Source organism: Papio anubis, chromosome 7 (assembly GCF_008728515.1).
Source record: "Papio anubis isolate 15944 chromosome 7, Panubis1.0, whole genome shotgun sequence".
Lineage (NCBI taxonomy): Eukaryota > Metazoa > Chordata > Mammalia > Primates > Cercopithecidae > Papio > Papio anubis.
The window spans coordinates 157,073,329-157,085,827 of NC_044982.1; the positions used below are offsets into that span (position 1 = coordinate 157,073,329).

The 12,499-nt window shown below is 47.3% G+C and overlaps 1 protein-coding gene across 4 annotated transcripts in view; it reads right to left on the bottom strand.

The window, feature by feature from the left end:
* NIPA2 (NIPA magnesium transporter 2) overlaps positions 1 to 2,975 on the bottom strand; it is a 34,257-nt gene extending 31,282 nt beyond the window's left edge. For 2 of the 4 annotated variants that reach the window (XM_031668901.1, XM_031668896.1), the window contains exons 1-2: positions 2,701 to 2,975; positions 1,830 to 1,965 (exon numbers count right to left, since the gene is read on the bottom strand). The gene's annotated coding sequence lies outside the window, so the exon portion shown is untranslated. Of the gene's footprint in view, positions 1 to 1,829; positions 1,966 to 2,440 lie in introns of all 4 variants that reach the window. The other 2 variants (XM_031668897.1, XM_031668898.1) reach the window with 2 other exon arrangements.
* Positions 2,976 to 12,499: the final 9,524 nt, after the last annotated feature.

Sequence of the window (12,499 nt, forward strand, 5' to 3'; positions counted from 1 at the left end):
TGTAATCCCAGCTACTCGGGAGGCTGAGGCAGGAGAATCGCTAGAAACTAGAGGGCAGAGGTTGTAGTGAGCCATGATTGCGCAGCTGCACCTAGCCTGGGCAACAAGAGCGAAACTCCTTCTCAAAAAAAAAAAAAAAAGTTGACTGTCAGATCACCTGGGGCCCTATGGGCCATACACAAACCCAAAAGGCAAGGAACAGATCTGCAACCCATTTATTTGGCCAGATCATAATTTATTTTCATCTGGAGCCATTATAGAACTATTTCAGTAGTTCTTCTTTCAAGTTTATTTACATAAAACAAATAGATATGCAGAAATGTTTAAGACTAAGCATGCTCTAGTCTGAGGGGTGTATTTGATTCTATGATACAGATAAATCTGTGTAAATTGTGCAAATTTGAGATTTATGTTATGGGAACATACAGACAGTAACAGTCACCGTAGCAGAGCAAATCAACAATCTATCATCTCATGTGGTTACTTTTTTATGATAAAAACAGCTAAAATCTACTCATTGAAGGAAAATCTCTACCACAATTTCATTAGCTGTAATTCTCAAGTTGTACACCCTGAATATCTGCTACTTTGTATCCTGTGACCTAAATCTCCCATTTCCTCTCCCACTCCCAACCCATCTTTTATTCTCTACAGAAATCTTATCTTTTTGTTCAATATCACAATGTATAGCAATCAAATAAATCAGAGTTTAAATGAAGCTTATACCTTCCATGAAAAAAATGTAATATTCAGTCATGTGTTTTAAATATGAGTAAACCATATTTACCTATTAGAAATATTCTGAAAACATGTGGAATTCTTATTATCTTTCCCTAACAACAGCTACCACTTACTGAGCACCTCCCTAGCCATCATTTCTATTCTACACAATGAGATGAAAGTATCAGTTTACAGCTAAGAAAGGAAACCTCCCAGAGGTAAAGTCACATGCAGAGGACTACATAGAAAGGGCCTTTACTTCTAAACCTGACTGCCCACATTACATTAAAACCTCAGAGCTCTTAGGTCGGGCGCGGTGGCTCACACCTGTAATCCCAGCACTTTGGGAGGCCAAGGGGGGCCGATAACCTGACGTCAGGAGTTCGAGACCAGCCTGGCCAACACGGTGAAACCCCGTCTCTACTAAAAACGCAAAAACTAGCCGGGCGTGGTGGCGGACACCTGTAATCCTAGCTACTCGGGAGGCTGAGGCAAGAGAATCACTAGAACCCGAGAAGCAGAGGTTGCAGTGGCTAGAGATTGTGCCACTGCAGTCCAGCCTGGGTGACAGAGCAAGACTCCGTCTCAAAAAACAACAAAAACAAACAAACAAAACAACTTTAGAGCTCTTAGTTTCTTACGAAATCTTTACTACTTGGTTTCCACTGCTATCTAAGTTAGCGGAGGCCCGGCACGGTGGCTCACACCTGTAATCCCCGCACTTTGGAGGCCAAGGTGGTTGGATCGCATGAGTTCCGGATTTGGAGACTAGCCGGTGTGAAACATAGTGAAACCCTGGCTCTAAAATAAGTACAAAAATTAGCCAGGCAAGCTGCCGCACGTCTGTGGTCCCAGCTACTGGGGAGGCTGAGGTGGGAGGACCGCTTGAGCCCGGGAGGCGTAGAGCCCAGATCGCACCCTCTAGCCTGGGGACAGAGCAACACGTTGGCTCAAAAACATTAAATACATAAGCTAGATTTAATTTTTTCCAACCTCTCACTTGGTTAACAATTTTTTAAAGGAGTACTGTACTTATAAATATTACAGAACCTAAATCTCCAACCCTAACTAGGCAACAATATTAGTTATAAATTACAATTTTAACTTACATGTAAGTTTAATATGGTCTCTCTTATGAAAAAAAGGCTCGGAGAGGTTAGAGATGACTTATTCACTCTCATTTCCTCGTAAATACCACCCTTTATTCTCATTTAAAGTCTCAAACCCTGGCCGAGTAGCTCCAGCCTAGAAAGAAGAAAACACAGAAGCAGGCAAAAGACTAAAGTTACTGAGCACGTTTCAAAATTTGGTTACCAGCCTTCATACTCATTTTGTTAACCAATCAACATAAAACCTACTCAACCGAGCGTAACTACTGCTTCGACAGGCAGCTTACTGAATGGACACGCTCGACTCTGATTACTTCCTCTTACTAAAAAAAGTATTAACCGGGCACATGGCTGTACACAGGATTTCCAGAAACAGAACTTAACATGCAGTCCTGTATTACAGGAACTGACAACCTAGAAAAGAAACTAAGGAGACACAAACACAAAACTAAACACACAGTTTTGCGCAAGTGTATAGAGAGGGAAATAGGATTCCGTGATTTTACAAAAGGCAATTTAAAAAGCCAGGCTCAAAACGTTACAGCGGACTTCCTAGGCTTAACCGTCAGTTATGATCCCCGCAGCAGCTGAAGCCACCTTCTAAAACTCACCAAGACAAACGAAACTGTTTTAACAAACTTAATGAACATGCGTCCCCCACACGGCCAAAGAGCCAGGCTTCCGTGGGACTGAACCGCAACCCGATTCACGGTGGGTTTCCTCACTCAGGATTACCAGAAAAACCGCTTCCAACTCGGAACACCCGGAAAGGAAAGTTGCCCGGAGAACCCTTCTCCGACACAAGACGGGCGGGTTCGCCCGCAAGTCAGCCCCTTGGCGCCCGCCTGAAAGGAAGGAGTGGCGACCTCACCCTAGCCGGCAGGCCGGCCGCGCGGCTTCCCCTCGGCGGCGCTGCCCGGGGCACCGCGGCTCACACCCCCACACAGGCCGCCCAGTCCTGCGCTCGCACGGCCACCGCCTTCGTCGCCGTCCAGTGGGAGGTGCGAGCATTCGGGGCTGAAGCCGTGCGCACCGCCTCCTCCATGTAGAAGAGCGAGGAAAATCTGCCAAGGACAACCTCCGGGCCCGCCGTCACCACCGCTGCCGGGACCCAGGGCCGGCGCCGGAAAACATAGGCGCGGCTAAATGACGCAAGAGACCGCGCGCGCACGCGCAGTGCCGCGCGACAGACACCCCGCCCCCGGTGCTCTCTCCCGCCGCGTTCCGCTTCCTTTACAAGGCCCGGGTCCGCTGAGCGCGGAGGGCGGGGCGCGTAGCGTGCAGGGCGGGGGACGGCGGCGAGGCGGGACCGGGCGAGGGACGAGGCTGAAAGGGCAGTAAGCGGTCAAGTATTCTGCTAGGTGCCGTTGGCCGATCAGGAGTTCAAAATCAAAGTCCGGCGTGGCGCTTATTTAAAACGAGGATTCTGGGCCGGGCGCGGTGGCTCACGCCTGTAATCCCAGCACTTTGGGAGGCCGAGTTGGGTGGTTCGCGAGGTCAGGGGTTTGAAACCGGCCTGACCAACATGGTGAAACCCTGTCTCCACTAAAAATACAAAAATTAGCTGGGCGTGTTGGTGCGCGCCTGTAATCCCAGCTACTCCAGGGGCTGAGGCAGGAGAATCGCTTGAACCCGGGAGGCGGAGGTTGCAGTGAGCCGAGATCACGCCACTGCACTCCAGCCTGGGCGACAGAGCGAGGCTCCGTCTCAAAAATAAATAAATAAAAGAAAACGAGGGTTCCTAGGCACAGTCACAGTGTGAAGCTGCATTTAATTGGTGTTCCCGGGCGATGCCATAGGGGAACGGTGCTCCAAAGAGGGCAAGAGGTGGGGAAAGGGTGGATCCAAGCTGAGGGCGGGACGGGGCGGGGCCCAAATAGCAGCGGTACTTCGACCGCCCGTGGGCGCTTCCTTACTGACCGGATCCCGGAATAGATGCCAGGTTGAGGTTTGGTGAAAACCTGCCTGGAGACACTGAGAGCAGATTAATTGATTGATTGATTGATTGATTGATTTTGAGACGTAGTCTCGCTTCGTCGCCAGACTGGAGTGCAGTGGCACGATCTTGGCTCACTGCAACCTCCGCCACCCCCGGCCAATTTTCGCATTTTTAGTAGACACGGGGTTTCACCATGGTTGGTCAGGATGGTCTCGATCTCTTGACCTCGTGATCCACCCGCCTCAGCCTCCCAAAGTGGAGATTTATTTTTCATGAGACGCATAGGAAACCAACTGTTAGGCTATCTTGCCTTGGCTCCTTCTTGAAAGGAGAAATTCCTTGGGACCCACCAACGTGTTTTCAGAAGTAGTCAAAGACAGACCTCATTGGTAAGAAGCAAAGAGTAGCCAGCTAGAGTGAGGCCTCCTAGTAAATCTATGATTCCTTGGTTGCAGGTGTAGACGTCCCTTAGGAATGTTGTTCCAGGTTGTGACTATCCACAAAAACACTATTATATGACATTCAAGCCAGGCACAGTGGCTCACGCCTCTAATCTCAGCACTTTGGGAGGCCGAGGCGGGCGGATCACCTGAGTTTGGGAGTTCAAGACCAGCCTGACCAACATGGAGAAACCCCATCTCTACTAAAAATAAAAAACTAGCCAGGAGTGGTGGCGCATGCCTATAATCCCAGCTACTTGGGAGGCTGAGGCAGGAGAATTAATTGAACCTGGGAGGTGGAGGTTGCGGTGAGCTGAGATCCCGCCATTACACTCCAGCCTGGGCAACAAGAGCGAAACTCTGTCTCAAGAAGAAAAAAAAAAAAAAAAAAGCCAGGCGCGGTGGCTCACGCCTGTAATCCCAGCACTGGAGGCTGTGGCGGGCGGATCACAAGGTCAGGGGATCGAGACCATCCTGGCGAACATGGTGAAACCCCGTTTCTACTAAAAATACAAAAAATTTGCCAGGCGTGGTGGCGGGCTCCTGTAGTCCCAGCTACTCGAGAGGCTGAGGCAGGAGAATGGTCTGAACCCGGGAGGCGGAGGTTGCCGTGAGCCGAGATCGCACCACTGCACTCCAGCCTGGGCGACAGAGCCAGACTTTGTCTCAAAAAAAAAAAAAGAAAGAAAAATTCAAATCTTTTCAGGTGAGGATCTTTGTAAAATGAATTATGCGCTTATTGAAACAAAACCCCAAATATCATTTGTCCTTTTCAGGCTCTAATGCTATTGGACTGTTGTGTTCTAGACTGTAAACCCAGCCCCTGACCGCTCTGGTTTTGGTCTAGGTCACTATGCAGCTTCTAATTTTAAAGCTTTTAATCTGCCGTGAGCCTAGCAATCATCTCAAAACTGGCTCAGAGGACCTGTTGCTTTCTTTGGTCTCAGCCGTGTTTTGGCTAGATGACACTGTCAGATAAGGAATTATATTGAATATTGAAAGACAGTTGACATGTTGGTCTCAGGCAATGTGGTAGATTGATGAAAAATGACTCCAATTTCCCGCACATTTTGCAGTGACTTTGCAGCTCCAATCTATTTCCTGAATCTGCACTGGCCTTGGGACTGGCTTTGACCAAGAAAATGTGGCAGTTCCAGCCGAAATTATGACGCCTGGACTAGCCTGCTGGAGGAGGGGACCACATGGGGCAAAGCAAGCAGCAAAGCTGCCTGGCTAAATGCTGGCTGACCAGCATTGAGACCAGCCACCGAGCCAAGGTGGGGCAAGTCAGCAAAAGTGCTCCATTATCCCATAAACACATGAGGAAGAATAAATTATTATTGTCTTACTCACTTATTTTGGGGTAGATTGGAATGTAGCAATAACTAACTGATACAGATGTCAACAAACACCTCTAGGACAGAGGTCCCCAACCCCCTGGGCGGCAGACCAGTATGGGGCCGTGGCCTGTTAGGAACCGGGCCACAACAGGAAGTGAAAGGCGGGCAAGCAAGTGAAGCTTCATCTGTGTTTACAGTCTCTCCCCAGTGTTCACATTGCCACCAGAGCTCCTCCTCCCATCAGATCAGTGGCAGCATTAGATTCTCACAGCAGTGCGAACCCTATTGGGAACTGTGTATGGGAGGGATCTAGGTTGCGCGCTCCTTATGAGAATCTGAATAGTGCCTGCTGATCTGAGGACACTTTCATCCCGAAAACGTCCTCCCCACCCCCAACCATGTCTGTGGAAAAATTGTCTTCTATGGAACCAGTTCTTGGTGCCAAAAGCGTTGGGGACTCTGCTGCTCTAGGAGGCAGATGAGTAATGAAGTACTGGTTTCAGGAATGCTTAGTTGTCGATATGTTAATTTAACCTAACGAATGAATTTGCTTGTCGCTCCTTTCTGCCAGCTGGAGCTCCGCCTCATCTAATCAGCTTTCTGTCATTATCTGGACCTCCCTCTGGACACCTCCTCCACACTGTGCAGTGCATTGTCTGTAAGTACATATATACCTTGCTAATATGCTGCAGGCTTCTGACATGCCCACATCACTTCTCCAGCCCATGATGTTGTACATCTTGTATACTCTGAGTGTTCAAGCAGTCGCCATGAGATTATTAAAGTTTTAAAACTCTTAACTCCTTCTCATACACTGCTGGTAGAATTGTAAAATGGTACCATTTCCTTGGAAAATTGGTTGACAGTTTCCTAAAAAGTTAAACATACACCGACCATATGACCTGGCAGTTCTAAGTATTTACTCAACAGATACGTATCCATAAAAATACTTGTAGGCCGGGCGCAGTGGCTCACGCCTGTAATCCCAGCACTTTGGGAGGCGAGGCGAGCGGATCACAAGGTCAGGAGATCGAAACCATCCTGGCCAACACGGTGAAACCCCGCCTCTACTAAAAACACAAAAAATTAGCCGGGGGTGGTGGCGGCGCCTGTAGTGCCAGCTACTCAGGAGGCTGAGGCAGGAGAATGGTGTGAACCCGGGAGGCGGAGCTTGCAGTGAGCAGAGATGGCACCACTGCACTCCAGCCTGGGGACAGAGCGAGACTCCGTCTCAAAAAAAAAACCCTCAAAAAATAAAAAAAGGCCGGGGAATGAACTGTTGATACATGCCTTAACATAGCTGAGTCTCAAAATAATTATGTAAGTGAAACAAGCAGACCAAAAAAACAGTGTGTACTCAACAATGACATTTATATAAAAGCCTAGCAAATGGAAGCTAACGTATAGTGACAGAAAGCAGATGAATGGGTCCCTAGGAGGAGAGGAGGCAAGGAGGGTGAAGGGATTACAGTGGGTCAAAAAGAAACTTTGGTGTGATGGGGATGTTCAGTGTTTTGTTTCTGGCTGTTTTCATCAAAAGACACTTGTCAAAACTTACCAAATCGGCCGGGCGCGGTGGCTCAAGCCTGTAATCCCAGCACTTTGGGAGGCCGAGACGGGTGGATCACGAGGTCAGGAGATCGAGACCATCCTGGCTAACATGGTGAAACCCCGTCTCTACTAAAAAATACAAAAAACTAGCCGGGCGAGGTGGCGGCGCCTGTAGTCCCAGCTACTTGGGAGGCTGAGGCAGGAGAATGGCGTGAACCCGGGAGGCGGAGCTTGCAGTGAGCTGAGATCCGGCCATTGCACTCCAGCCTGGGCGGCAGAGCGAGACTCCGTCTCAAAAAACAAACAAACAAACAAACAAACAAAAAAAACAAAAAACTTACCAAATCATACATTTTATATATGTGCAGTTTATTATATGTCAATTATACCCCAGTAAAGCTGTTGAAATCTTGTCATTTTTACAGAAGCAAGAAGTCTGGCCTATGCTTCTGTAACAATGACATGATTTCAACAGCTTTAAAACAGTATTTTTAAAAATCATGTATTAGGAAATCAAATAGTTTTCTTACGTATACATTGTTCCCCAATTACTCTTGCATGTTTTGGTTTTGTTACAACAGAAGCATCAGAACAGCACAGCAGATGATCATTTTTTCTTTACCTCAACCCCTATCACTAGTTAAAATTGCCCTTTGTCCTTCCAAAATTAATAGTGGCTTTCCCTGTCATTTTAAAGCATTTGTATTACATAAAAACTTTTCAGTTACTATTATTTAGTTTATTCAAGGCCATCGATGACCTACAAATGTAGTAAGGCATTTTCCAAAACATTTTTTGGGGATAAGCAGGGAGAAACTTTCTGAAAAAATATAGGAGTAACTCAAGGTGAATTGAGGTAGAACAGTAGGACAGTGATTAAAAGCCAGGAGTTGGCTTTTATGAACTGCCTCACTTGGTAAAATGGTAAGTGGATGTGGTCAGCAGATTGCCCAAAGATATCCACGTCCTCACCCTTGAAACCTGTGACTGTGCCACCTGACACGGCAAAAGGGGCTCTGCAGATGCAACTGAGGATCTTGAGAGGGAGCTGACCCTGGATTGTCCATGTGGGCCCAAAGCAGTCATGAAGGTCCTTCCAAGAGGGTGACAGGAGGGTCAGAGTCAGAGAGTAAGCGATGGTGATGGATGAGTGGTGAGAGAGAGATGACATTGCTGGCTTCAAAGATGGAGGAAGGAGCCACGAGGCACGATATAACGGCGGCCTCCAGAAACCAAAAGAGCAGAGACGAGACTCTCCCCAGGAGCCTCCAGACGGACGTAATCCTGTCTGCACCTTGATTTTAGCCCAGTAAAGCCTGTGTGGAACTTCTAACCTCCAGAACCGTAAGATGATATGTGTGTGTTGTTTAAAGTTACAAGGTATGTAACTTGTGAAGAGCCGTAAGAAAAACTAACACAGTAAGTATGCCAAATTAAGGGAAGGAGAAGATGCTGGGATCCCCCAAATGTCTTTGTCAAAAATAAAACAGATTCGGTGTTACAGATGAGCAACCTGGTCTGACCTTCTCTCCACCCTCTGCTCCATCCTCTCAGTGATTTTTACAGACTCACTGTGTTTGTTACATTGTCCGCACCACCACTCTCCTGGGTTTCACACCATCAGTTCCAATTCTACTTTTTCATGTGTGCTTGGCCGGAATGAATCCTGTCCCCTTTGAACTGGTAATAGAGAGGTTCCTAGATCTTTTTTTTTTTTTTTTTTTAATGGAGTTTCGCTCTTTTTGCCCAGGCTGGAGTTCAATGTCGCTGAGACCCGCTCACTGCAACCTCTTCTGCCTCCCGGTTCAAGCCATTCTGCTCTTCTGCCTTCCTAATAGCTGGGATTACAGCCCACCACCACGCCCAGCTTACTATTTATTTTAGTAGAGACAGGGTTTTCTCCATGTTGGCTAGGGCTCGGTCTCGGAACCCCCACTCAGGTGACCACCCGCCTCGCCTCCCAAAGTGCTGATTACAGCCTGGAGCCAATCGTGGCCCACGCCAAGGTACCTGTGATCTTTATATCTGCTTCTGCCCAGCCTCACCTCTCCAACCAAAACCTTTTTTTGAGACGGAGGTCTCGGCTTGCTGCCCAGGCTGGAGGCAGTGGCACACCCCAGCCTACCGTAAGCCTCCGGCCCCGGTTCATGCTATTCTCTCTTTCAGCTCTCCCAGCAGGCTGGGACTACAGGGCGCCACTCCTCACTCCAAGTAATTTTGCATTTTTAGCAGAGACCTGGCTCCACCGCAGCTAGCCAGCATGGTCCTCGGATCCTCCCCGACCTCTGCTTGATCCCACCCTGCCTGGGCCTCCCAGTGTTGATTACAGGCTTGAGCCACTGCTACCGCTCTTTTATTTTTTGAGACAGAGTTCACTCCTGTCACTCCAGGAAGAAGTGCAGTGGACACAATCTGGCTCACTTAACCTCCCACCTCCCGGTTCGCCGATTCTTCTGCCTCAGCCTCCTGCATAGCCGGAACCACAGGCCCCTGCCACCACGCTCAGCTAATTTTTGTATTTTTAGTAGAGACGGGGTTTCACCATGTTGGCCAGGCTGATCTTGAACTCCTGACCTTGTGATCCACCCGCCTCGGCCTCCCAAAGTGCTGGGATTACAGGCGTGAGCCACCGTGCCCTGCCTAAAAACCTTTTTAAAACTATCATGTGAGGTTCAAACTAATGGTGAACAAGTAAGTGTGATGAATACTACAACAAACATGCTGACAATGTCAAAACGAAGGGTCATCAGATGGATGGGATGGACGTAATGAAGCAACACAGAAATTCTAGGACAAGTCCCTTGCAGGGAAGCCTTGGCTAGCAGCTAGCACAAGCTACTCTATAGTAGTAACCAACCAACCCAAGCTTTTGTTCAATGACAGCAGAATTTGGCATTAATACACTTCACAGCCCCAAAAATCTATCTGGAAAGAATTATCCATAGATGCATTTGGTGATTTCATAAAATGTTTATTCTTGGATTTCTGTATAAGTACACTTTGATGAAAATGTGAATAATTAAATCTTTTGGGATAGAGACTAAGAAAAAAATCTTACTCATTTTTTCTCATTTGATAAAATAACGTATAGGACACCAGCATGAGCAACATAACTAGATCCTGTCTCTACAAACAAATTAAAAAATTACCCAGGTGTGCAGGCACAGGCCTGTAGTCCTAGCTATTAGGGAGGCTGACGCTGGAGGGTCACTTGAGCCCAGGAGTTCGAGGCTGCAGTGAGCTATGACTAAGAGAGTGAGACCCTGTCTCTCAAAACAAAAACAACAACAACAAAAAACAACAAAGACAATTGTAGGACACTAAAGAAGACTAGCAACAAGATTTCTAATGATGCTTGAAGTATGAAAATGTGTTACAGCCGGGCGCGGTGGCTCAAGCCTGTAATCCCAGCACTTTGGGAGGCCGAGACGGGCGGATCACGAGGTCAGGAGATTGAGACCATCCTGGCTAACACGGTGAAACCCCGTCTCTACTAAAAATACAAAAAACTAGCCGGGCGAAGTGGCGGGTGCCTGTAGTCCCAGCTACTCGGGAGGCTGAGGCAGGAGAATGGCGTGAACCCGGGAGGCGGAGCTTGCAGTGAGCTGAGATCCGGCCACTGCACTCCAGCCTGGGTGACAGAGCAAGACTCCGTCTCGCAGACAAGAAAAAAAAAAAAAAAAAAAAAGAAAATGTGTTACAATTGTCTCATTTTCTATGGGTTAAAAATGTAAAATAATATGTAATACAACTCAAAAACATGTCAAAGTTATTAACATATTAAAATAGAGCTGGTTTTATTCAATACTATCACTTCATTGGATCAAGAGATGGTCGCAGGATAGGGAATTTCTGCACACATCATGGATTTGCTCCCGAAGGTAGATGCATAGGTAGACGTTTTCTTTTTTTTCCCCAAGACGGAGTTTCGCTCCTGTCATCCAGGCTGGAGTGCAGTGGTGCGATCTCGGCTCCCTGCAACCTCCACCTCCCGGGTTTAAGTGATTCTCCTGCTTCAGCCTCCAGAGTAGCTGGGATTACAGGCACACACCACCACACCAAGCTAATTTTTGTATTTTTAGTAGAGATGGGGTTTCACCGTGTTGGCCAGGCTGGTCTCAGACTCCTGACCTTGTGATCCGCCCGCCTCGGCCGCCCAAAGTGCTGGGATTACAGGCGTGAGCCACCACACTTGGCCTGTTTTGTTTTTGTTTTTGTTTTTTTGAGATGGCGTTTTGCTCTTGTTGCCCAGGCTGAAGTGCAGTGGTGCGATCTCGGCTCACTGCAACCTCTACCTCTCTCCTGCCTCAGCCTTCCGAGTAACCGGGATTACAGGCATGTACCACCACTCCCGGCTAATTTTGTATTTTTAGCAGAGACCAGGTTTCTGCACGTTGGTCAGGCTACTCTCGAACTCCCGACCTCAGGTGATCCGCCCGCCTCGGCCTCCCAAAGTGCTGGGATTACAGGCGTGAGCCACCGCACCTGGCCCATAGGTAGACATTTTCTACATTGTTACGGAGATCTAGAGGCTAGTCATTTCTTTTCTTTTTTTTTTGAGATGGAGTCTCGCTCTGTTGTCCAGGCTGGAGTGCAGTGCTGTGATCTCGGCTCACTGCAACGTCTACCTCCCAAGTTCAAGTGATCCTTCTGCTTCAGCCTGCTGAGTAGCTGGGACTACAGGTGTGTACCACCATGCCTGGCTAATTTTTGTATTTTTTAGTAGAGATGGGGTTTTACCATGTTGAGCAGGCTGGTCTCAAACTCCTGGCCTCAAGTGATCCACCCACCTCAGTCCCTCAAAGTGCTGGGATTACAGTCATGAGCCACTGCACCCACCCTAGGCTACCCATTTCTAAAAAGAGGATAGGAAAAATGTGAGGAACTGGGATGACCTGGAACCTGAGACTACATGAGCATTTCAAGTAAAGGGAAAAAAAAATCAACAAATGTTCAGCTAGAAATAAGTTATTTTATTTTAAAACACATACAGATTAATAAATATTACTGGAAAACTTAATAGCCTTTTTATTTACATGAGGCAACAACATGCTATGACTACATCTATAAAGCAAAATATAAGCAGGTCTTAGCCATGGACACATGTGTCTATGTATGCTAATTGGAAGCTCCCCAATACATTTATATGACAAAACTTTTACACAACCAATCAACATTTGACTTTTTTTTTTTATCATCTTCCTCTCTTTCACGATTATACTCCGTTTTTCAAGAAAATCAGTTATCCTTTGAAAAGGCAAAACACTCAAGCCACTGAAAAACAATATCTAAATTTTTGTAAAGTGCAAAAATACTAAGGTGGGGGGCAATTATTATATTCTGATAAATAAATATTCTGAACTTTTCAACATGACCCTTTGGCACTAGTGGTTTGGGAGC